Raw genomic sequence first — 25,335 nt, 5'->3', positions numbered from 1 at the left:
AACATGCTTGTAAAAATTAAAACACTACAGCAATGTATTTGAAAAGTAAACATTTCTCATTATTACACCTACTAGAGATAACTAGCGATGGCTAAACAAAAAGTTCGGTGCATGTTCTGTGTACACTGACTGCCTGAACCTTCCAAGTCTATTTGGCTTCTGATTTGGATAGGGAGAGTCAAGCACCAAGCTTGACTCAGGAGGGAGAGCACTATCCAAATGAATGTAGCTCCAGTATGAATAGCAAGAATTTATATAGAAAGGGACTCACCTAAAAAGTTATCTGATTTTATTCAATTATTGAGCTTGATAGTAAAAGGTTGGATAACAAGGGATAGCTGTAATAACACACACGATGAGAACACAAACTGCTTCTAATATTCATAAACAAGTAAGTGTCTGAGACAGGTCTCAATCAATTTAGAAGTTTATTTTGCCAAGATTAAGGACAAGTTGGAAGGAAAAAACACAGAATCATAGAAACAATCTGTGGACTGTGCCTTTCTCCAAAGATGATGCTGAGGCTTCAATGTTTAAAGGGGAAGAGTGTGCTGGAGGGGAAAGAGGAAGGGTATGGTCACATTACTGAATCCACACATTGCAAAAGAAAAGGATAAGGCAGGGGAATAGTCAATTTTGTATTCATCTTATGCTCAGTAAATCAGCACTTCACATAAGGTAAGATGAGGACAGAGCACCTACCTGTGGGGATATTTAACCTTCTATCTGGAGCTGTGTGCTTAGGAGCAAAAGGAAAGTCAGCTTCTTGCATGACTCAGCTTTCAGCTTAACTTTCTCCTTTTGGCAGAGTGAATTGGGGTCCCAAGTTTCTATTTTCCTCTCACACATTTGAAACTAGACTTGATTTTGCTTAGAAATGTGACATTTATTTATACTTCTAAACAAAATCAAGGCTAGTTATCAATTGCCCATTTTCAGAGAATGAGAAAGCCCAAGAGCTCTGTGACTCCTTCCCATTTCCTTGGGTTATGGATACCAGGACCCTGGGTTCTGCAGAGCCTGGGGACAGTGGATGAGAGAATGCTGTTTCTGAGCATGAAATGGTTGCTGTCAGATCCCTGCTCCTAAACTTACTAGGGAGTGACTGGTCAACAAAAAGAGTGAAACTCTAAAATATTTGAAGAGATTTATTCTGAGCCAAATATAAGTGACCAATGGGCCATGACCCAGCCCTCAGGAGACCCTGAGAACATGTGCACAAGATGGTCAGGGCCCAGCCTAGTTTTACACATTTTAGGGAGACATGAGACATCAGTCAATACATGTAAGGTATATATTGTTTCAGTCTGGAAGGGCAGGACAACTTGAAGTGGGGACTTCCAGGTTATAGGTAGATTTTAAAATTTTCTGATTGGCAATTGGATGAAAGAGTTATTATCAGTAGAAAGGAATGTCTGGGTTAAGATAAGCGGTTGGAGAAATGTAGATATTATCAGGCAGATAAAGCCTCCAGGTAGCAGGATTCAGAGAAAGTAGATGTTAAATATTTCTGATCAGACTCTTAGGTCTGATGTTGATGTCTTAAGGTCTGTGTTGATGTTAATGCTGGAGAAATATAATGATGCATGTCCAATGCTCTCTTCCATCATGGCCTGAACAAGATTTTCAGTTTCACTCTGGAATCCCCATGGCCGAGAGGAGGGGTACATTCAGATGGTTGAAGGGCTTAGAATTTTATTTTTGGTTTACATTCTTCCCTTTATGGCCAATATTTGCCAGCGTCAGCATCAATGGCTATTAATTTTTTTCCCCCAGCACTGCTTGGGTGGCCTATCTGCCTGCCCTGTGTCCATCCTGTCCTTCAGTGAGACTCCCTATGGTGGAGGAACTTGAAGTCAAAATACTTATAGACAAGTAAGTGTTCTAGGAAAGATAGGAATGGACTCGGGCAGGCATTCATTACCCCTTAAAAGATTTATTTAAAGTAAAGAGCCAAAAACAAAAAGCCAATGGCGAGTTTACAAAAATTGACTTTTCTTTCACTTCTATGCGTTGAGCTACTATAATCTTGGTTTTAATTACAGACTTACGGTGATTAACTATACAAAACATATACATTTTTCTAAAAAATAATTGTATATATCTAAATATCTATATCTGCAAAACTTATAACTGGGAGTATTATGCCCAGGAGGCTTGGTCATGAGGTATCTTTATCCTCTTAATAATTATTTTCTTTTAATTTCAGGAAGCAGGACATTTTTCATGGTTGGGGTGGATAAAAAGGTGCCACATAATAACTGAGAAAGCAAAGTTCTTTGTTTTACAAGCTGTTTAGGCACCTATGTACCCTCCTTGATTTGGAGTGTCTGAGCTAACTGTATCCCTCAAAACCAGCCCTTACAATCTCATGCAACCATCTCTTCTGCAACAGTCTCTGGGCCTAGAGGGAGGGTCCTTGCATAGTATTAGCAGTAGGACATTTGCAATGAAAAACAGATCGGGTCCACTGGGATGCCAAATAATGGAGATTTGCATCTCTAATCTTCAGAATGCCATGATTCTGGTTTCCTTTGAAGTGAAACAAGGAGAGATAAATAACATTAATATTTTGACCATCAGAAGAGTACTTGTGTGTCAAAAGACAAAAAATAGCCTATTTCATTAGGTCACCAACTGAAAATATGAAGAAAAATGATAATCTTGTACTCATTAGAAGATTATTATAACTATGAAAACTTTCAGGATTCTCAGGATCATCTTGGCTACACGGGGTCCTCTTTGGTTCTGTATGAAATCTAAAGTAGATTTTTCTAATTCTGTGAAGAATGTCAGTGGTAGTTTGATGGGAATGGCATTGAATCTATAAGTTACTTTGGGCAATACAGCCATTTTTATAGTATTGATTTTTCCTATCCATGGGGATGGAATGTTTTTCCATTTGTTTATGTCCTCTTATTTCCTTGAGCAGTGGTTTGTAGTTCTCCTTGAAGAGGTCTTTCACATCCCTTGTCAGCTGTATTTCTAGGTATTTTATTCATTTTTTTTAGCAATTGTGAATGGGAGTTCATTCATGATTTGTCTCTCTGCTTGTCTATTGTTGGTGGAAAGGATTGCTTGTGATTTTTGGACATTGATTTTATATCATGAGACTTTGCTGAAGTTGCTTATCAGTTTAAGGGGTTTTGGGACTGAGATTATGGAGTTTTCTAAATATAACAGCATATCATCTGCAATCAGAGGCAACTTGACTTCCTCTCTTCCTATATGAATACACTTTATTTCTTCCTTTTGCCTGATTGCCCTTGCCAGAACTTCCTATACTACGTTGAATAGAAGTGGTGAGAGAGGGCTTCCTTGTCTTGTACCAGTTTTCAAAGGCAATGCTTCCAGCTTTTGCCCATTGACTGAGATATTGGCTGTAGGGTTGCCATAAATAGCTTTTATTATTTTGAGATATGTTCCATCAATACCTAGTTTATTGAGAGTTTTTAACATGAAGTGGTGTTGAATTTTATCAAAGCCTTTTTCTGCACCTATTGAGATAATCATGTGGTTTTTGTCTTTGGTTCTGTTTATGTTGATGGATTATATTTATTTATTTGTGCATGGTGAAACAGTCTTGCATCCCAGGGATGAAGCTGACTTGATTGTGGTGGATAAGTGTTTTGATGTGCTGCTGAATTTGGTTTGCTAGTATTTAATTGAGGATTTGTGCATCGATTTTCATCAGGGATATTGGCCTGAAGTGTGTGTGTGTTTGTGTGTGTGTGTGTGTCTTCCTGATTTTGGTATCAGGATGATGCTGGCTTCATAAAATGAGTTAGGGGGAAGTCACTCCTTTTCAACTGTTTGGAATAGCAAAAAGAACAAAGTTGGAGGCATCACACTACTTCAAACTATACTACAAGGCTACACTAACCAACACAGCATGGTACTGGTACCAAAACAGACATATAGACTAATTAAACAGAACAGAGACCTCAGAAATAACACCACACATCTACATCCATATGATCTTCAACAAACCTGACAAAAAGAAGCAATGAAGAAAGAATCTCCTATTCAATAAATAGAGCTGGGAAAATTCACTAGCCATATGCAGAAGATTGAAACTGGAACCCTTCCTTAAACCTTAAACTTAAGACTTTAAACCTTAAACATAAAACTTAAATGTCAAGCCCCAAACCATAAAAACCCTAGAAGAAAACCTAGGCAATACCATTCAGGACATAGGCATGAGCAAGGACTTCATGACAAAAATGCCAAAAGCAACTGCAACAGAAGCCAAGATTGACAAATGAGATCTAAGTAAACTAAAGAGCTTCTGCACAGCAAAAGAAACTATCATCAGAATGAACAGGCAAACAACAGAATGGGAGAAAAATTTTGCAATCTACCCATCTGACAAAGGTCTAATATCCAGAATTTACAAGGAAATTGAACAAATTCACAAGAAAAAAACAAACAACCCAATCAAAAAATGGGAAAAGAATATGAACAGACACTTCTCCAAAGAAGATATTTACATAGCCAACAAACATATAAAAAAAGCTCAACATCACTGATTATTTGAGAAATGCAAATCAAAACTACAATGAGATATCATCTCACACCAGTCAGGATGGTGATTATTAAAAAATCAAGAAACAGTAGAAGCTGACCAGGCTGTGGAGAAATAGGAATGCTTTTATGCTGTTGGTGGGCATGTAAATTAGTTCAACCATTGTGGAAGACAGTATGACGATTCCTCAAGGATCTAAAACCAGAAATACCATTTGACCCAGCAATCCCATTACTGTATATATACCCAAAATAATATAAATTATTCTAGTATAAAGATACATGTACACATATGTTTATTGCAGCACTATTTACAATAGCAAAGTCATGGAACTAGTCCAAATGCCCATCAATGATAGACTGGATAAACAAAATGTAGTACATATACATCATGGAATACTATGCAGCCATAAAAGGAATGAGATCATGCCCTTTGCAGGGACATGGATGAAGTTGAAAGCCATCATCCTTAGCAAACTAAAACAGGAACAGAAAACCAAACACCACATGTTCTCACTCATAAGTGGGAGTTGAACAATGAGAACACATGGACACAGGGAGCAGAAAAGCACACACCGGGGCCTGTTGGGGGGTGAGGGGTGAGGGAATAGAACTTAGAGGATGGGTCAATAGGTATAGCAAACCACCATGGCACGTGTATACCTACTTAACAAACCTGCACATTCTGCACATGTATCCTGGAACTTAAAGGAAAATAAAATAAAATATAAAAATTTTATGATTCAATTTGTACTCCATAAAATAAAAGCCAGAGCTGACATTTAGTAACAAGCATTACCCTTTTCCCTTGAAACAATCTCTCTGTCTCTCTCTAGCTCTCCTTTTTTATTAAAGAGAAGTCATAGTGAGAACAATTTGTGTGAAAAATAAGTTTTAGGCTTATTATGGTTGGCTTGTGATATGGCTTGACTCTGTGTCCTCACCCAAATCTCATTTCAAATTGTCATCCCTCCTGGTGGGACGTGAATGTATCATGGGAGTTGTTTCACCCATGCTGTTTTCATGATAGTGAGTTATGAAATCTGATGATTGTATAAGTGTTTGACATTTTATCCTTTACACACACACACACACACAGTCTCTCCTGCCACCTTGTGAAGAAGGTGCCTACTTTCCTTTCTATCATAACTGTAAGTTTTCTGAGGCCTCCCCGGCTATGCAGAACTGTCAGTTAAACCTCTTTTGTTTATAAATTACCCAGTCTCAAATATTATCTTTATAGCAGTGTGAGAAGGGACTAGTACAGCCTGAGTATTCACTTAAAGTGCAGAAACAATTAATTGGTCATATAGGCTTCTCTTAAGTTGGGTTTGTTGGAATTTACCTAAAATTAAGTTATTCTAGTCAAAGCCTGGGTAAAATAACCAGTGTCTCCATTTGTCTCATTTTACAATAAAAGATGTACTTAAGCAAATAACTATATTTTCACCTAATCAGAATATTCACAGCTTTCAAATTATGGATAAACTAGAGAAAAATAAATTTGCTCACAAAAACACACTTCACCCAATTTTTCTAAACTATAAATAACTCAAAATAAAAACATTTGCTTGACTCTTCTTTAATAAGAGCAGTGGCTTTCAAACATGATGTCATTTGTTAATCTTGGAACTGCTATCCACAAGCCAAACAGCTCCTGTCAGATGGGAACCGCCTATCAAGCACTGTAGAATATGTAGCAGTTCTTCACATAGTTAGAGTCAGTCCTATGGGAAAACAGAGGCTCTTTGCTGATGAGTATTATTCTCCTTGCATTCCTCAGGTAGAAAGATGCTATATCAAAAGGATTTGGGTCCCCAGCAGGGTTTGGGACAAAGGACTCAGGGCATTTGGTTGATCTTCACCTTATTTGTCTCAACATTGCCCCAGGTAATATTATCTTCCTCATTATAACTTTTGCCTTTTGATTAAAAAACATTTTCTATCTGGGGCAAATAATGAATAAGTATTCAAACATATCTATGATTCTTCTGGGGCAGGTCCTTGGACTTCCTTTTCCTTTCAATTTTGTTCTTATTTCCCTAATCATTTATCAAGCATCTTTAAGAGCCCTGAAGGACAGCAAATTTGATAAGGCTTCTCTACCATACGATTGTGCTGAAGCGATGTTACCCAGAGTGCCAATGAAAAAGGGGCCCTTTCAACCCCTAAATTTCTTATTGCATGAGTCCAAGCCACATTTTGAAAAGCCTGCTGGAGGAGTAAAGAGGTTTCTGCAAAGTTCAATCCACCCCCAATCCTCCAATGTCCAGGTAGTCCTGACGGAACCTCCCCTGCATCCAGCTCCAGCCCCAGCCCAGTCCCATTGGATCCCTGACATTCGTTAGAGCCGAAAGATTCAAGGAGTCAGTCCACCCACGAGCAGAGGGGAGGATGTTTCTCAAGAATGAGACAGGAAGTGCAGAGGAAATGCGACACTGTGCCTGCCTTAGAAGACAAGGCCAGTCATGGTCACCTACAGCCCATTCTAGGCAATCCACTCAGCTATGAGGTGAAACACGGAGACCAAGATAGCTTCCCTGTCTGAGACACGTACGGAAGCCAAGAGCCCCAGGATCATCAACCCTGGCTAATCAAGCAGAAACAGGTTTGGAGGGAGAAACAGTCATGACACGGATCTCCAGGAAGTGTCCCCTGGCAGACTGGGAAGTGATCTTTGTTGAAGACATTCAGACAGACCAAGAAACATCAAGGTCCCTCAGAAACAGGAGAGACAGAGCAAGAGGGAGGACAGAGCACAGGCCAGAGCCCAGGCAGGATATAGCACCATGCCATCGGTACAGGCATAAGGGGAGGGGTGCCAAACTGGTGACTTGTCCAGAGAGACCAGTGTTCCAGTGACAGGGATTGTTGCCAACTCCCATTCCTAGCTTCTTCTTCAAGATTGTATCGTTGTGTGGCTTCGTTCTCAGAGAAGAGCTGTGAAAAGATACAAGAATCTTCTTTGACTTTGGTTGGCTCCACCCCTGCAGAAAAATGACCTCCTGTGAGGATTTTGTTCTTGGCTGGAGTGTGATCATATTGATCCTAGAAAAGAGGCCGCTCAAATTGGGGATGAGATTTCAATTGCCCCGGGACTGACGCATCTCGTCACGTGGTCGAGGCCTTCACGAACCCAAAGTGGAACCGCCTTGGAAACGATAGACAACCGGCCACATGACCCAGGCAGAGACCCAGAAACAGGCTCAACAAAGACCAGACGACATGCAAGAATAGCTTTTTTGGCGCACAAGGAACATTCGTCCAAACAAACACGCACAAGGACACAAACAAACCGACAGAGAGAGGGAAAGAGTAAGAGACAGAGAGAGAGGAGAGAATAGGAGACACACACACACACACAAAAACACACAGTCATACAGCAGTGGCACAGAAACACTCCACACCCCAAGGCAACCTCTGAGGCAGCGGGGTTTTGCTCTACACGAGAACGACCCTCAGGTGAGAGAGCAGCCCATAGGCACACAGGCAGACCTGTCCTTGAGATCACGGGGGTACGATTTCTGAGGAGACTCACCCGAACACCGTCCGGGCAGGTCTGAGGCTGGCATGCCATGCCACTTCCCCCGGACTTCGCCTGTGGTTTCGTCATCCTGGTCGGCCCTTTGCGACTCCTGGCAGCCGGAGACGTTCCTGTCGACCCCGTAGAGAGGTCAGGACGGAGCCTCAGAGCCCCGACACCCAAGCACTGCCACGGAGGGCTCCTGCTTTGCCAAGCCTCAGGGAAGGGTTTCTAAGACAACTGTGGGAATCACTGTGACAAGCATTCCCCACGGGCTTTTGCGCATGCGCATTGGCGGGGCCGAGTAGCGCTCCGCTCCTGGTAGTCAGGCTGCCTCCGCTTTAAACAATGGCAGCTACGTGGAGACAGGGCGGCTCGAGTTGCAGCCCTGGCAGCGGCTGGATCAGGGGTACAGTAGGGGGCGGAGAGGGAGAAGAGGTCACAGGCGTCCCAGGGCCAAACCCCCAGGAATCCTGTATTCAGGACCTCCTTAAGCCGAATTCCAGGGGTGAAGAGGGAGTTTCTGGGCGTCTGCTGGGGTCCCAGGACTCCTCTTGAGATCCCATTTTGGACCCTTCTGGGGGAGAAAGCACGGGCTCACCATATCTGCCAGGCAGGCAGGGCCTCGCTGCATCCCAGAATGATCCCATGGGCCCTAAGCTGTGGTGTCAGCGGAAAATTCACTGACCCAAGAGTCCTCCGCCTCCCTTCCCCTTTGAAAGAGGAAAAGCCCTGGGGCACTTGCAAGCTGATACCACTTTCCAGGACACGTGCACACAGGGACAGGGGCAATTCCGAGGTGGAGCCAATGCGACGACCCGTGGCACGGCGTACCCCAGAGCAGATGGTGTGAATGTGCGTCACCGCGGGCGTATGGGGCGACGGCGAAAGTAACATTGGTGTCCAGGCATGTGCTGGCGGAAGCAGGGCAAAAGTGACCATTCCATCAATGCCAAGGAAAATCAAAGAACACCTGGGATCCAGGAAGGGGCAAAAAGATTCACGGAGTCAGTACACCCAGGAGCAGAGGATAGGACGTCCCCCAAAGATGAGACAGGAAGTACAGAGGAAAGGCGGCACCCCTCCATTACTAGAAAACAAGGCCAGTCACGGTGGCCTAGCAAACATTACAGGCAATCAAACCACATGAGGTGTAACTTGGAGACCTAGGAAGGCTCCCTGTCTGAGACACGTATGGAAGCCAAGAGCTCCAGGGTCATCAGACCTGCCCAACGCAGCAGAAACAGGTTTGGAGAGAGAAACAGTCACGACACGGATCTCTAGGAAGTGAGTGTCTCCCTGATGGACGGGGAGGTGATCTTCGTAGAAGATATTCAGCCAGACCAAGAGGCATCTAGGCCGCTCAGAGACAGGGGAGACAGAGCAAGAGGGAGGACAGAGCAGAGGCCAGAGCCCAGGCAGGATACGGCGCCGAGCCACCGCCACGGGCATAAGGGGAGGGGTGGGAAGCGGGTGGCTTGTCCAGAGAGGCCAGCGTTCCAGGGACAGGGATTGTTGCCGTCTCCCATTCCCGGCTTCCTCTTCAAGATTGTGTGGTGGTGTGGCTTCATTTCGCAGAGAAGAGCCGTGGAAAGGTACAACCGTCTTCTTGGACTCGGGTCTGATCCTCTCCTGCGGGACCATGTGCTCCTGCGGGGCTTTTGTCCTGGGCTGGAGTGTGGTCCCCTTGATCCTAGAGAAGAGGCCGCTCAGGATGGGGATGAGACTTCCATTGCTCCGGCCCCAAGCATCCCCTCACGTGATCGAGGCTTTCACAGACCCAAAGTGGAACCGGCGCCAAAGCGATGGACAGCCGGCCGCAGGACCCAGGGAGAGACGCAGAAAGAGGCTCACCAAAGACCGGCCGACATAAAAGACATCCCTTTTTGACGCACAGGGCACATTCGTCCAAAGACACACACGCACAGGGTCGCGTGCGCGCGCGCGCACACACACACACACACCGACAGAGAGAGGGAAAGAAGCACACAGAGGGTGAGACAGAGAGAGAAGCGAGAATGGGAGACACACGCACACACACAGTCCTACAGCGGTGGCAGAGAAATACACGCCCCCGGGCAACCACTGCGGCTGCCGGGTTCTGATCTCGACCGCAAGGAAACTCGGGTGAGAGAACAGCCCTCGGGCACGCAGGCGGGCCTGTCCTCGGGATCACGGGGGCACGACTTCTGGGTAGACTCACCCGAACACCGTCCGGGCAGGCCTGAGGCTGGGATGCCATGCTGCCTCCCCCCGACTCCCCGTGTGGTTTCGTCACGCTGCTCGGCCCTTTGCGACTCCTGGCAGCCGGAGACGTTCCTGTGGACCCCGTGGAGAGGTCAGGCCGGAGCCTCGGAGGCCCGACACCCAAGCGCTGCCACGGAGGGCCCCCGTGTTGCCAAGCCTCGGGGACTGGTTTCTAAGACAACCGTGGGAAGCACTGTGGCGGGAGAATGGGCGCGCGCCTCGCGCATGCGCATTGGCTGGGCCGCCAGGCGCTGGGCTCCTGGCAGTCAGGCAGGCTGCGTCCCCTTTAAATAACGGCGGCTGCGCGGCGGCAGTGGGGGCTCCTGCTGCAGCCGCGGCTGCGGCTGGAGCCGGGGTCCAGTTTGGGCCGCGCGGGAGAGGGGGCCGCAGGTGTCCCAGGGTCAAGCCCCCAGGAGTCCCGTCTTCAAGACCTCCTGGAGCCGACTTCCACCGCTGGAGGGGGAGCTTCAGGGCGCCTGCTGGGTTCTCTGGACTCCTCTTCAGAAGCGATTTTGGACCCCTCCGGGTGACAAAGGATGGGCTCACCACATGTGGTGAGGCAGGCAGGGCCTGGCTGCCGCACACAATGATCCCATGGCCCTCAAGGCGTGGTGTCGCTGAAAATTCACTGATCCGTGAGCCCTCTGCTTCCCTCCTCCTTTGAAAGAGCAGTGGCCTGCCCCGCTTCTAAAAGCCCTGGGGCTCCTGCAAGCCGACACTGCTTTCCAGGACACGTGCAGACGGGGACGGGGCGAATCCGAGGTGGAGACAATGCGATCACGCGTGGCACTGGCGTATCCCAGAGCAGATGGCCTGAATGTATGTCACCGGAGGCATATGGGGCGATGGCGAAACCAACAATGGGGTCCAGGCATGTGCCCGGTGGATAGGGGGAAAGTGTGGCCTTTCCCTGAGTGCCAAGGGAACTCGAAGAAGACCTGGGAACCTGGACGGGGCCTGCGCCTCGGTCCAAGCCACATTTTGAAAGGCCTGCCCGAGGAGCACGGAGGTTTCTGCAACATTCACCCCACTCCCAACCCTCCACCGCCCAGCTAGCCCTGACGCAACCTCCCCTGCACCCAGCCCCAGCCCCAGTCCCCCCGCCTAGTCCCTTTGTTTCCTGACATTCGTTACAGCCAAAAGATTCAGGCAGTCGGTCCACCTTTGAGCAGAGGAGAGGATGTCCCTCAAGAGTGAGACAGGAAGAGCAGAGGAAATGCGACACCACCTGTCCTACAAGACAAGGCCAGTCACGGTGGCCTCGCGCTCATTCTAGGCAATCCACCCAGCCATGAGGTGAAACACGGAGACCAAGGAAGCTTCCCTGTCTGAGACACGTATGGAAGCCAAGAGCTCCAGGGTCATCAGACCTGCCCAACGCAGCAGAAACAGGTTTGGAGAGAGAAACAGTCACGACACGGATCTCTAGGAAGCGAGTGTCTCCCTGATGGACGGGGAGGTGATCTTCGTAGAAGATATTCAGCCAGACCAAGAGGCATCTAGGCCGCTCAGAGACAGGGGAGACAGAGCAAGAGGGAGGACAGAGCAGAGGCCAGAGCCCAGGCAGGATACGGCGCCGAGCCACCGCCACGGGCATAAGGGGAGGGGTGGGAAGCGGGTGGCTTGTCCAGAGAGGCCAGCGTTCCAGGGACAGGGATTGTTGCCGTCTCCCATTCCCGGCTTCCTCTTCAAGATTGTGTGGTGGTGTGGCTTCATTTCGCAGAGAAGAGCCGTGGAAAGGTACAACCGTCTTCTTGGACTCGGGTCTGATCCTCTCCTGCGGGACCATGTGCTCCTGCGGGGCTTTTGTCCTGGGCTGGAGTGTGGTCCCCTTGATCCTAGAGAAGAGGCCGCTCAGGATGGGGATGAGACTTCCATTGCTCCGGCCCCAAGCATCCCCTCACGTGACCGAGGCTTTCACAGACCCAAAGTGGAACCGGCGCCAAAGCGATGGACAGCCGGCCGCAGGACCCAGGGAGAGACGCAGAAAGAGGCTCACCAAAGACCGGCCGACATAAAAGACATCCCTTTTTGACGCACAGGGCACATTCGTCCAAAGACACACACGCACAGGGTCGCGTGCGCGCGCGCGCACACACACACACACACCGACAGAGAGAGGGAAAGAAGCACACAGAGGGTGAGACAGAGAGAGAAGCGAGAATGGGAGACACACGCACACACACAGTCCTACAGCGGTGGCAGAGAAATACACGCCCCCGGGCAACCACTGCGGCTGCCGGGTTCTGATCTCGACCGCAAGGAAACTCGGGTGAGAGAACAGCCCTCGGGCACGCAGGCGGGCCTGTCCTCGGGATCACGGGGGCACGACTTCTGGGTAGACTCACCCGAACACCGTCCGGGCAGGCCTGAGGCTGGGATGCCATGCTGCCTCCCCCCGACTCCCCGTGTGGTTTCGTCACGCTGCTCGGCCCTTTGCGACTCCTGGCAGCCGGAGACGTTCCTGTGGACCCCGTGGAGAGGTCAGGCCGGAGCCTCGGAGGCCCGACACCCAAGCGCTGCCACGGAGGGCCCCCGTGTTGCCAAGCCTCGGGGACTGGTTTCTAAGACAACCGTGGGAAGCACTGTGGCGGGAGAATGGGCGCGCGCCTCGCGCATGCGCATTGGCTGGGCCGCCAGGCGCTGGGCTCCTGGCAGTCAGGCAGGCTGCGTCCCCTTTAAATAACGGCGGCTGCGCGGCGGCAGTGGGGGCTCCTGCTGCAGCCGCGGCTGCGGCTGGAGCCGGGGTCCAGTTTGGGCCGCGCGGGAGAGGGGGCCGCAGGTGTCCCAGGGTCAAGCCCCCAGGAGTCCCGTCTTCAAGACCTCCTGGAGCCGACTTCCACCGCTGGAGGGGGAGCTTCAGGGCGCCTGCTGGGTTCTCTGGACTCCTCTTCAGAAGCGATTTTGGACCCCTCCGGGTGACAAAGGATGGGCTCACCACATGTGGTGAGGCAGGCAGGGCCTGGCTGCCGCACACAATGATCCCATGGCCCTCAAGGCGTGGTGTCGCTGAAAATTCACTGATCCGTGAGCCCTCTGCTTCCCTCCTCCTTTGAAAGAGCAGTGGCCTGCCCCGCTTCTAAAAGCCCTGGGGCTCCTGCAAGCCGACACTGCTTTCCAGGACACGTGCAGACGGGGACGGGGCGAATCCGAGGTGGAGACAATGCGATCACGCGTGGCACTGGCGTATCCCAGAGCAGATGGCCTGAATGTATGTCACCGGAGGCATATGGGGCGATGGCGAAACCAACAATGGGGTCCAGGCATGTGCCCGGTGGATAGGGGGAAAGTGTGGCCTTTCCCTGAGTGCCAAGGGAACTCGAAGAAGACCTGGGAACCTGGACGGGGCCTGCGCCTCGGTCCAAGCCACATTTTGAAAGGCCTGCCCGAGGAGCACGGAGGTTTCTGCAACATTCACCCCACTCCCAACCCTCCACCGCCCAGCTAGCCCTGACGCAACCTCCCCTGCACCCAGCCCCAGCCCCAGTCCCCCCGCCTAGTCCCTTTGTTTCCTGACATTCGTTACAGCCAAAAGATTCAGGCAGTCGGTCCACCTTTGAGCAGAGGAGAGGATGTCCCTCAAGAGTGAGACAGGAAGAGCAGAGGAAATGCGACACCACCTGTCCTACAAGACAAGGCCAGTCACGGTGGCCTCGCGCTCATTCTAGGCAATCCACCCAGCCATGAGGTGAAACACGGAGACCAAGGAAGCTTCCCTGTCTGAGACACGTATGGAAGCCAAGAGCTCCAGGGTCATCAGACCTGCCCAACGCAGCAGAAACAGGTTTGGAGAGAGAAACAGTCACGACACGGATCTCTAGGAAGCGAGTGTCTCCCTGATGGACGGGGAGGTGATCTTCGTAGAAGATATTCAGCCAGACCAAGAGGCATCTAGGCCGCTCAGAGACAGGGGAGACAGAGCAAGAGGGAGGACAGAGCAGAGGCCAGAGCCCAGGCAGGATACGGCGCCGAGCCACCGCCACGGGCATAAGGGGAGGGGTGGGAAGCGGGTGGCTTGTCCAGAGAGGCCAGCGTTCCAGGGACAGGGATTGTTGCCGTCTCCCATTCCCGGCTTCCTCTTCAAGATTGTGTGGTGGTGTGGCTTCATTTCGCAGAGAAGAGCCGTGGAAAGGTACAACCGTCTTCTTGGACTCGGGTCTGATCCTCTCCTGCGGGACCATGTGCTCCTGCGGGGCTTTTGTCCTGGGCTGGAGTGTGGTCCCCTTGATCCTAGAGAAGAGGCCGCTCAGGATGGGGATGAGACTTCCATTGCTCCGGCCCCAAGCATCCCCTCACGTGACCGAGGCTTTCACAGACCCAAAGTGGAACCGGCGCCAAAGCGATGGACAGCCGGCCGCAGGACCCAGGGAGAGACGCAGAAAGAGGCTCACCAAAGACCGGCCGACATAAAAGACATCCCTTTTTGACGCACAGGGCACATTCGTCCAAAGACACACACGCACAGGGTCGCGTGCGCGCGCGCGCACACACACACACACACCGACAGAGAGAGGGAAAGAAGCACACAGAGGGTGAGACAGAGAGAGAAGCGAGAATGGGAGACACACGCACACACACAGTCCTACAGCGGTGGCAGAGAAATACACGCCCCCGGGCAACCACTGCGGCTGCCGGGTTCTGATCTCGACCGCAAGGAAACTCGGGTGAGAGAACAGCCCTCGGGCACGCAGGCGGGCCTGTCCTCGGGATCACGGGGGCACGACTTCTGGGTAGACTCACCCGAACACCGTCCGGGCAGGCCTGAGGCTGGGATGCCATGCTGCCTCCCCCCGACTCCCCGTGTGGTTTCGTCACGCTGCTCGGCCCTTTGCGACTCCTGGCAGCCGGAGACGTTCCTGTGGACCCCGTGGAGAGGTCAGGCCGGAGCCTCGGAGGCCCGACACCCAAGCGCTGCCACGGAGGGCCCCCGTGTTGCCAAGCCTCGGGGACTGGTTTCTAAGACAACCGTGGGAAGCACTGTGGCGGGAGAATGGGCGCGCGCCTCGCGCATGCGCATTGGCTGGGCCGCCAGGCGCTGGGCTCCTGGCAGTCAGGCAGGCTGCGTCCCCTTTAAATAACGGCGGCTGCGCGGCGGCAGTGGGGGCTCCTGCTGCAGCCGCGGCTGCGGCTGGAGCCGGGGTCCAGTTTGGGCCGCGCGGGAGAGGGGGCCGCAGGTGTCCCAGGGTCAAGCCCCCAGGAGTCCCGTCTTCAAGACCTCCTGGAGCCGACTTCCACCGCTGGAGGGGGAGCTTCAGGGCGCCTGCTGGGTTCTCTGGACTCCTCTTCAGAAGCGATTTTGGACCCCTCCGGGTGACAAAGGATGGGCTCACCACATGTGGTGAGGCAGGCAGGGCCTGGCTGCCGCACACAATGATCCCATGGCCCTCAAGGCGTGGTGTCGCTGAAAATTCACTGATCCGTGAGCCCTCTGCTTCCCTCCTCCTTTGAAAGAGCAGTGGCCTGCCCCGCTTCTAAAAGCCCTGGGGCTCCTGCAAGCCGACACTGCTTTCCAGGACACGTGCAGACGGGGACGGGGCGAATCCGAGGTGGAGACAATGCGATCACGCGTGGCACTGGCGTATCCCAGAGCAGATGGCCTGAATGTATGTCACCGGAGGCATATGGGGCGATGGCGAAACCAACAATGGGGTCCAGGCATGTGCCCGGTGGATAGGGGGAAAGTGTGGCCTTTCCCTGAGTGCCAAGGGAACTCGAAGAAGACCTGGGAACCTGGACGGGGCCTGCGCCTCGGTCCAAGCCACATTTTGAAAGGCCTGCCCGAGGAGCACGGAGGTTTCTGCAACATTCACCCCACTCCCAACCCTCCACCGCCCAGCTAGCCCTGACGCAACCTCCCCTGCACCCAGCCCCAGCCCCAGTCCCCCCGCCTAGTCCCTTTGTTTCCTGACATTCGTTACAGCCAAAAGATTCAGGCAGTCGGTCCACCTTTGAGCAGAGGAGAGGATGTCCCTCAAGAGTGAGACAGGAAGAGCAGAGGAAATGCGACACCACCTGTCCTACAAGACAAGGCCAGTCACGGTGGCCTCGCGCTCATTCTAGGCAATCCACCCAGCCATGAGGTGAAACACGGAGACCAAGGAAGCTTCCCTGTCTGAGACACGTATGGAAGCCAAGAGCTCCAGGGTCATCAGACCTGCCCAACGCAGCAGAAACAGGTTTGGAGAGAGAAACAGTCACGACACGGATCTCTAGGAAGCGAGTGTCTCCCTGATGGACGGGGAGGTGATCTTCGTAGAAGATATTCAGCCAGACCAAGAGGCATCTAGGCCGCTCAGAGACAGGGGAGACAGAGCAAGAGGGAGGACAGAGCAGAGGCCAGAGCCCAGGCAGGATACGGCGCCGAGCCACCGCCACGGGCATAAGGGGAGGGGTGGGAAGCGGGTGGCTTGTCCAGAGAGGCCAGCGTTCCAGGGACAGGGATTGTTGCCGTCTCCCATTCCCGGCTTCCTCTTCAAGATTGTGTGGTGGTGTGGCTTCATTTCGCAGAGAAGAGCCGTGGAAAGGTACAACCGTCTTCTTGGACTCGGGTCTGATCCTCTCCTGCGGGACCATGTGCTCCTGCGGGGCTTTTGTCCTGGGCTGGAGTGTGGTCCCCTTGATCCTAGAGAAGAGGCCGCTCAGGATGGGGATGAGACTTCCATTGCTCCGGCCCCAAGCATCCCCTCACGTGACCGAGGCTTTCACAGACCCAAAGTGGAACCGGCGCCAAAGCGATGGACAGCCGGCCGCAGGACCCAGGGAGAGACGCAGAAAGAGGCTCACCAAAGACCGGCCGACATAAAAGACATCCCTTTTTGACGCACAGGGCACATTCGTCCAAAGACACACACGCACAGGGTCGCGTGCGCGCGCGCGCACACACACACACACACCGACAGAGAGAGGGAAAGAAGCACACAGAGGGTGAGACAGAGAGAGAAGCGAGAATGGGAGACACACGCACACACACAGTCCTACAGCGGTGGCAGAGAAATACACGCCCCCGGGCAACCACTGCGGCTGCCGGGTTCTGATCTCGACCGCAAGGAAACTCGGGTGAGAGAACAGCCCTCGGGCACGCAGGCGGGCCTGTCCTCGGGATCACGGGGGCACGACTTCTGGGTAGACTCACCCGAACACCGTCCGGGCAGGCCTGAGGCTGGGATGCCATGCTGCCTCCCCCCGACTCCCCGTGTGGTTTCGTCACGCTGCTCGGCCCTTTGCGACTCCTGGCAGCCGGAGACGTTCCTGTGGACCCCGTGGAGAGGTCAGGCCGGAGCCTCGGAGGCCCGACACCCAAGCGCTGCCACGGAGGGCCCCCGTGTTGCCAAGCCTCGGGGACTGGTTTCTAAGACAACCGTGGGAAGCACTGTGGCGGGAGAATGGGCGCGCGCCTCGCGCATGCGCATTGGCTGGGCCGCCAGGCGCTGGGCTCCTGGCAGTCAGGCAGGCTGCGTCCCCTTTAAATAACGGCGGCTGCGCGGCGGCAGTGGGGGCTCCTGCTGCAGCCGCGGCTGCGGCTGGAGCCGGGGTCCAGTTTGGGCCGCGCGGGAGAGGGGGCCGCAGGTGTCCCAGGGTCAAGCCCCCAGGAGTCCCGTCTTCAAGACCTCCTGGAGCCGACTTCCACCGCTGGAGGGGGAGCTTCAGGGCGCCTGCTGGGTTCTCTGGACTCCTCTTCAGAAGCGATTTTGGACCCCTCCGGGTGACAAAGGATGGGCTCACCACATGTGGTGAGGCAGGCAGGGCCTGGCTGCCGCACACAATGATCCCATGGCCCTCAAGGCGTGGTGTCGCTGAAAATTCACTGATCCGTGAGCCCTCTGCTTCCCTCCTCCTTTGAAAGAGCAGTGGCCTGCCCCGCTTCTAAAAGCCCTGGGGCTCCTGCAAGCCGACACTGCTTTCCAGGACACGTGCAGACGGGGACGGGGCGAATCCGAGGTGGAGACAATGCGATCACGCGTGGCACTGGCGTATCCCAGAGCAGATGGCCTGAATGTATGTCACCGGAGGCATATGGGGCGATGGCGAAACCAACAATGGGGTCCAGGCATGTGCCCGGTGGATAGGGGGAAAGTGTGGCCTTTCCCTGAGTGCCAAGGGAACTCGAAGAAGACCTGGGAACCTGGACGGGGCCTGCGCCTCGGTCCAAGCCACATTTTGAAAGGCCTGCCCGAGGAGCACGGAGGTTTCTGCAACATTCACCCCACTCCCAACCCTCCACCGCCCAGCTAGCCCTGACGCAACCTCCCCTGCACCCAGCCCCAGCCCCAGTCCCCCCGCCTAGTCCCTTTGTTTCCTGACATTCGTTACAGCCAAAAGATTCAGGCAGTCGGTCCACCTTTGAGCAGAGGAGAGGATGTCCCTCAAGAGTGAGACAGGAAGAGCAGAGGAAATGCGACACCACCTGTCCTACAAGACAAGGCCAGTCACGGTGGCCTCGCGCTCATTCTAGGCAATCCACCCAGCCATGAGGTGAAACACGGAGACCAAGGAAGCTTCCCTGTCTGAGACACGTATGGAAGCCAAGAGCTCCAGGGTCATCAGACCTGCCCAACGCAGCAGAAACAGGTTTGGAGAGAGAAACAGTCACGACACGGATCTCTAGGAAGCGAGTGTCTCCCTGATGGACGGGGAGGTGATCTTCGTAGAAGATATTCAGCCAGACCAAGAGGCATCTAGGCCGCTCAGAGACAGGGGAGACAGAGCAAGAGGGAGGACAGAGCAGAGGCCAGAGCCCAGGCAGGATACGGCGCCGAGCCACCGCCACGGGCATAAGGGGAGGGGTGGGAAGCGGGTGGCTTGTCCAGAGAGGCCAGCGTTCCAGGGACAGGGATTGTTGCCGTCTCCCATTCCCGGCTTCCTCTTCAAGATTGTGTGGTGGTGTGGCTTCATTTCGCAGAGAAGAGCCGTGGAAAGGTACAACCGTCTTCTTGGACTCGGGTCTGATCCTCTCCTGCGGGACCATGTGCTCCTGCGGGGCTTTTGTCCTGGGCTGGAGTGTGGTCCCCTTGATCCTAGAGAAGAGGCCGCTCAGGATGGGGATGAGACTTCCATTGCTCCGGCCCCAAGCATCCCCTCACGTGACCGAGGCTTTCACAGACCCAAAGTGGAACCGGCGCCAAAGCGATGGACAGCCGGCCGCAGGACCCAGGGAGAGACGCAGAAAGAGGCTCACCAAAGACCGGCCGACATAAAAGACATCCCTTTTTGACGCACAGGGCACATTCGTCCAAAGACACACACGCACAGGGTCGCGTGCGCGCGCGCGCACACACACACACACACCGACAGAGAGAGGGAAAGAAGCACACAGAGGGTGAGACAGAGAGAGAAGCGAGAATGGGAGACACACGCACACACACAGTCCTACAGCGGTGGCAGAGAAATACACGCCCCCGGGCAACCACTGCGGCTGCCGGGTTCTGATCTCGACCGCAAGGAAACTCGGGTGAGAGAACAGCCCTCGGGCACGCAGGCGGGCCTGTCCTCGGGATCACGGGGGCACGACTTCTGGGTAGACTCACCCGAACACCGTCCGGGCAGGCCTGAGGCTGGGATGCCATGCTGCCTCCCCCCGACTCCCCGTGTGGTTTCGTCACGCTGCTCGGCCCTTTGCGACTCCTGGCAGCCGGAGACGTTCCTGTGGACCCCGTGGAGAGGTCAGGCCGGAGCCTCGGAGGCCCGACACCCAAGCGCTGCCACGGAGGGCCCCCGTGTTGCCAAGCCTCGGGGACTGGTTTCTAAGACAACCGTGGGAAGCACTGTGGCGGGAGAATGGGCGCGCGCCTCGCGCATGCGCATTGGCTGGGCCGCCAGGCGCTGGGCTCCTGGCAGTCAGGCAGGCTGCGTCCCCTTTAAATAACGGCGGCTGCGCGGCGGCAGTGGGGGCTCCTGCTGCAGCCGCGGCTGCGGCTGGAGCCGGGGTCCAGTTTGGGCCGCGCGGGAGAGGGGGCCGCAGGTGTCCCAGGGTCAAGCCCCCAGGAGTCCCGTCTTCAAGACCTCCTGGAGCCGACTTCCACCGCTGGAGGGGGAGCTTCAGGGCGCCTGCTGGGTTCTCTGGACTCCTCTTCAGAAGCGATTTTGGACCCCTCCGGGTGACAAAGGATGGGCTCACCACATGTGGTGAGGCAGGCAGGGCCTGGCTGCCGCACACAATGATCCCATGGCCCTCAAGGCGTGGTGTCGCTGAAAATTCACTGATCCGTGAGCCCTCTGCTTCCCTCCTCCTTTGAAAGAGCAGTGGCCTGCCCCGCTTCTAAAAGCCCTGGGGCTCCTGCAAGCCGACACTGCTTTCCAGGACACGTGCAGACGGGGACGGGGCGAATCCGAGGTGGAGACAATGCGATCACGCGTGGCACTGGCGTATCCCAGAGCAGATGGCCTGAATGTATGTCACCGGAGGCATATGGGGCGATGGCGAAACCAACAATGGGGTCCAGGCATGTGCCCGGTGGATAGGGGGAAAGTGTGGCCTTTCCCTGAGTGCCAAGGGAACTCGAAGAAGACCTGGGAACCTGGACGGGGCCTGCGCCTCGGTCCAAGCCACATTTTGAAAGGCCTGCCCGAGGAGCACGGAGGTTTCTGCAACATTCACCCCACTCCCAACCCTCCACCGCCCAGCTAGCCCTGACGCAACCTCCCCTGCACCCAGCCCCAGCCCCAGTCCCCCCGCCTAGTCCCTTTGTTTCCTGACATTCGTTACAGCCAAAAGATTCAGGCAGTCGGTCCACCTTTGAGCAGAGGAGAGGATGTCCCTCAAGAGTGAGACAGGAAGAGCAGAGGAAATGCGACACCACCTGTCCTACAAGACAAGGCCAGTCACGGTGGCCTCGCGCTCATTCTAGGCAATCCACCCAGCCATGAGGTGAAACACGGAGACCAAGGAAGCTTCCCTGTCTGAGACACGTATGGAAGCCAAGAGCTCCAGGGTCATCAGACCTGCCCAACGCAGCAGAAACAGGTTTGGAGAGAGAAACAGTCACGACACGGATCTCTAGGAAGCGAGTGTCTCCCTGATGGACGGGGAGGTGATCTTCGTAGAAGATATTCAGCCAGACCAAGAGGCATCTAGGCCGCTCAGAGACAGGGGAGACAGAGCAAGAGGGAGGACAGAGCAGAGGCCAGAGCCCAGGCAGGATACGGCGCCGAGCCACCGCCACGGGCATAAGGGGAGGGGTGGGAAGCGGGTGGCTTGTCCAGAGAGGCCAGCGTTCCAGGGACAGGGATTGTTGCCGTCTCCCATTCCCGGCTTCCTCTTCAAGATTGTGTGGTGGTGTGGCTTCATTTCGCAGAGAAGAGCCGTGGAAAGGTACAACCGTCTTCTTGGACTCGGGTCTGATCCTCTCCTGCGGGACCATGTGCTCCTGCGGGGCTTTTGTCCTGGGCTGGAGTGTGGTCCCCTTGATCCTAGAGAAGAGGCCGCTCAGGATGGGGATGAGACTTCCATTGCTCCGGCCCCAAGCATCCCCTCACGTGACCGAGGCTTTCACAGACCCAAAGTGGAACCGGCGCCAAAGCGATGGACAGCCGGCCGCAGGACCCAGGGAGAGACGCAGAAAGAGGCTCACCAAAGACCGGCCGACATAAAAGACATCCCTTTTTGACGCACAGGGCACATTCGTCCAAAGACACACACGCACAGGGTCGCGTGCGCGCGCGCGCACACACACACACACACCGACAGAGAGAGGGAAAGAAGCACACAGAGGGTGAGACAGAGAGAGAAGCGAGAATGGGAGACACACGCACACACACAGTCCTACAGCGGTGGCAGAGAAATACACGCCCCCGGGCAACCACTGCGGCTGCCGGGTTCTGATCTCGACCGCAAGGAAACTCGGGTGAGAGAACAGCCCTCGGGCACGCAGGCGGGCCTGTCCTCGGGATCACGGGGGCACGACTTCTGGGTAGACTCACCCGAACACCGTCCGGGCAGGCCTGAGGCTGGGATGCCATGCTGCCTCCCCCCGACTCCCCGTGTGGTTTCGTCACGCTGCTCGGCCCTTTGCGACTCCTGGCAGCCGGAGACGTTCCTGTGGACCCCGTGGAGAGGTCAGGCCGGAGCCTCGGAGGCCCGACACCCAAGCGCTGCCACGGAGGGCCCCCGTGTTGCCAAGCCTCGGGGACTGGTTTCTAAGACAACCGTGGGAAGCACTGTGGCGGGAGAATGGGCGCGCGCCTCGCGCATGCGCATTGGCTGGGCCGCCAGGCGCTGGGCTCCTGGCAGTCAGGCAGGCTGCGTCCCCTTTAAATAACGGCGGCTGCGCGGCGGCAGTGGGGGCTCCTGCTGCAGCCGCGGCTGCGGCTGGAGCCGGGGTCCAGTTTGGGCCGCGCGGGAGAGGGGGCCGCAGGTGTCCCAGGGTCAAGCCCCCAGGAGTCCCGTCTTCAAGACCTCCTGGAGCCGACTTCCACCGCTGGAGGGGGAGCTTCAGGGCGCCTGCTGGGTTCTCTGGACTCCTCTTCAGAAGCGATTTTGGACCCCTCCGGGTGACAAAGGATGGGCTCACCACATGTGGTGAGGCAGGCAGGGCCTGGCTGCCGCACACAATGATCCCATGGCCCTCAAGGCGTGGTGTCGCTGAAAATTCACTGATCCGTGAGCCCTCTGCTTCCCTCCTCCTTTGAAAGAGCAGTGGCCTGCCCCGCTTCTAAAAGCCCTGGGGCTCCTGCAAGCCGACACTGCTTTCCAGGACACGTGCAGACGGGGACGGGGCGAATCCGAGGTGGAGACAATGCGATCACGCGTGGCACTGGCGTATCCCAGAGCAGATGGCCTGAATGTATGTCACCGGAGGCATATGGGGCGATGGCGAAACCAACAATGGGGTCCAGGCATGTGCCCGGTGGATAGGGGGAAAGTGTGGCCTTTCCCTGAGTGCCAAGGGAACTCGAAGAAGACCTGGGAACCTGGACGGGGCCTGCGCCTCGGTCCAAGCCACATTTTGAAAGGCCTGCCCGAGGAGCACGGAGGTTTCTGCAACATTCACCCCACTCCCAACCCTCCACCGCCCAGCTAGCCCTGACGCAACCTCCCCTGCACCCAGCCCCAGCCCCAGTCCCCCCGCCTAGTCCCTTTGTTTCCTGACATTCGTTACAGCCAAAAGATTCAGGCAGTCGGTCCACCTTTGAGCAGAGGAGAGGATGTCCCTCAAGAGTGAGACAGGAAGAGCAGAGGAAATGCGACACCACCTGTCCTACAAGACAAGGCCAGTCACGGTGGCCTCGCGCTCATTCTAGGCAATCCACCCAGCCATGAGGTGAAACACGGAGACCAAGGAAGCTTCCCTGTCTGAGACACGTATGGAAGCCAAGAGCTCCAGGGTCATCAGACCTGCCCAACGCAGCAGAAACAGGTTTGGAGAGAGAAACAGTCACGACACGGATCTCTAGGAAGCGAGTGTCTCCCTGATGGACGGGGAGGTGATCTTCGTAGAAGATATTCAGCCAGACCAAGAGGCATCTAGGCCGCTCAGAGACAGGGGAGACAGAGCAAGAGGGAGGACAGAGCAGAGGCCAGAGCCCAGGCAGGATACGGCGCCGAGCCACCGCCACGGGCATAAGGGGAGGGGTGGGAAGCGGGTGGCTTGTCCAGAGAGGCCAGCGTTCCAGGGACAGGGATTGTTGCCGTCTCCCATTCCCGGCTTCCTCTTCAAGATTGTGTGGTGGTGTGGCTTCATTTCGCAGAGAAGAGCCGTGGAAAGGTACAACCGTCTTCTTGGACTCGGGTCTGATCCTCTCCTGCGGGACCATGTGCTCCTGCGGGGCTTTTGTCCTGGGCTGGAGTGTGGTCCCCTTGATCCTAGAGAAGAGGCCGCTCAGGATGGGGATGAGACTTCCATTGCTCCGGCCCCAAGCATCCCCTCACGTGACCGAGGCTTTCACAGACCCAAAGTGGAACCGGCGCCAAAGCGATGGACAGCCGGCCGCAGGACCCAGGGAGAGACGCAGAAAGAGGCTCACCAAAGACCGGCCGACATAAAAGACATCCCTTTTTGACGCACAGGGCACATTCGTCCAAAGACACACACGCACAGGGTCGCGTGCGCGCGCGCGCACACACACACACACACCGACAGAGAGAGGGAAAGAAGCACACAGAGGGTGAGACAGAGAGAGAAGCGAGAATGGGAGACACACGCACACACACAGTCCTACAGCGGTGGCAGAGAAATACACGCCCCCGGGCAACCACTGCGGCTGCCGGGTTCTGATCTCGACCGCAAGGAAACTCGGGTGAGAGAACAGCCCTCGGGCACGCAGGCGGGCCTGTCCTCGGGATCACGGGGGCACGACTTCTGGGTAGACTCACCCGAACACCGTCCGGGCAGGCCTGAGGCTGGGATGCCATGCTGCCTCCCCCCGACTCCCCGTGTGGTTTCGTCACGCTGCTCGGCCCTTTGCGACTCCTGGCAGCCGGAGACGTTCCTGTGGACCCCGTGGAGAGGTCAGGCCGGAGCCTCGGAGGCCCGACACCCAAGCGCTGCCACGGAGGGCCCCCGTGTTGCCAAGCCTCGGGGACTGGTTTCTAAGACAACCGTGGGAAGCACTGTGGCGGGAGAATGGGCGCGCGCCTCGCGCATGCGCATTGGCTGGGCCGCCAGGCGCTGGGCTCCTGGCAGTCAGGCAGGCTGCGTCCCCTTTAAATAACGGCGGCTGCGCGGCGGCAGTGGGGGCTCCTGCTGCAGCCGCGGCTGCGGCTGGAGCCGGGGTCCAGTTTGGGCCGCGCGGGAGAGGGGGCCGCAGGTGTCCCAGGGTCAAGCCCCCAGGAGTCCCGTCTTCAAGACCTCCTGGAGCCGACTTCCACCGCTGGAGGGGGAGCTTCAGGGCGCCTGCTGGGTTCTCTGGACTCCTCTTCAGAAGCGATTTTGGACCCCTCCGGGTGACAAAGGATGGGCTCACCACATGTGGTGAGGCAGGCAGGGCCTGGCTGCCGCACACAATGATCCCATGGCCCTCAAGGCGTGGTGTCGCTGAAAATTCACTGATCCGTGAGCCCTCTGCTTCCCTCCTCCTTTGAAAGAGCAGTGGCCTGCCCCGCTTCT

The 25,335-nt window shown here is 54.9% G+C and overlaps 1 long non-coding RNA gene across 1 annotated transcript; it reads right to left on the bottom strand.

Moving 5' to 3' along the window:
- Positions 1-409: 409 nt before the first annotated feature.
- LOC134760539 (uncharacterized) lies at positions 410-10,479 on the bottom strand. The gene is made up of 3 exons (XR_010138191.1): positions 10,251-10,479; positions 8,063-8,178; positions 410-7,511 (listed from the first exon to the last, which is right to left on the bottom strand). It is a non-coding gene; the product is annotated as an uncharacterized LOC134760539 (long non-coding RNA).
- Between the last annotated feature and the right edge of the window lie 14,856 nt (positions 10,480-25,335).

The sequence above is a fragment of the Pongo abelii genome, chromosome 19 (assembly GCF_028885655.2).
Source record: "Pongo abelii isolate AG06213 chromosome 19, NHGRI_mPonAbe1-v2.0_pri, whole genome shotgun sequence".
Classification (NCBI taxonomy): Eukaryota; Metazoa; Chordata; class Mammalia; order Primates; family Hominidae; genus Pongo; species Pongo abelii.
The sequence above is the reverse complement of the archived record's forward strand: the minus strand, read 5'-3'. Positions and strand labels throughout refer to the sequence as shown.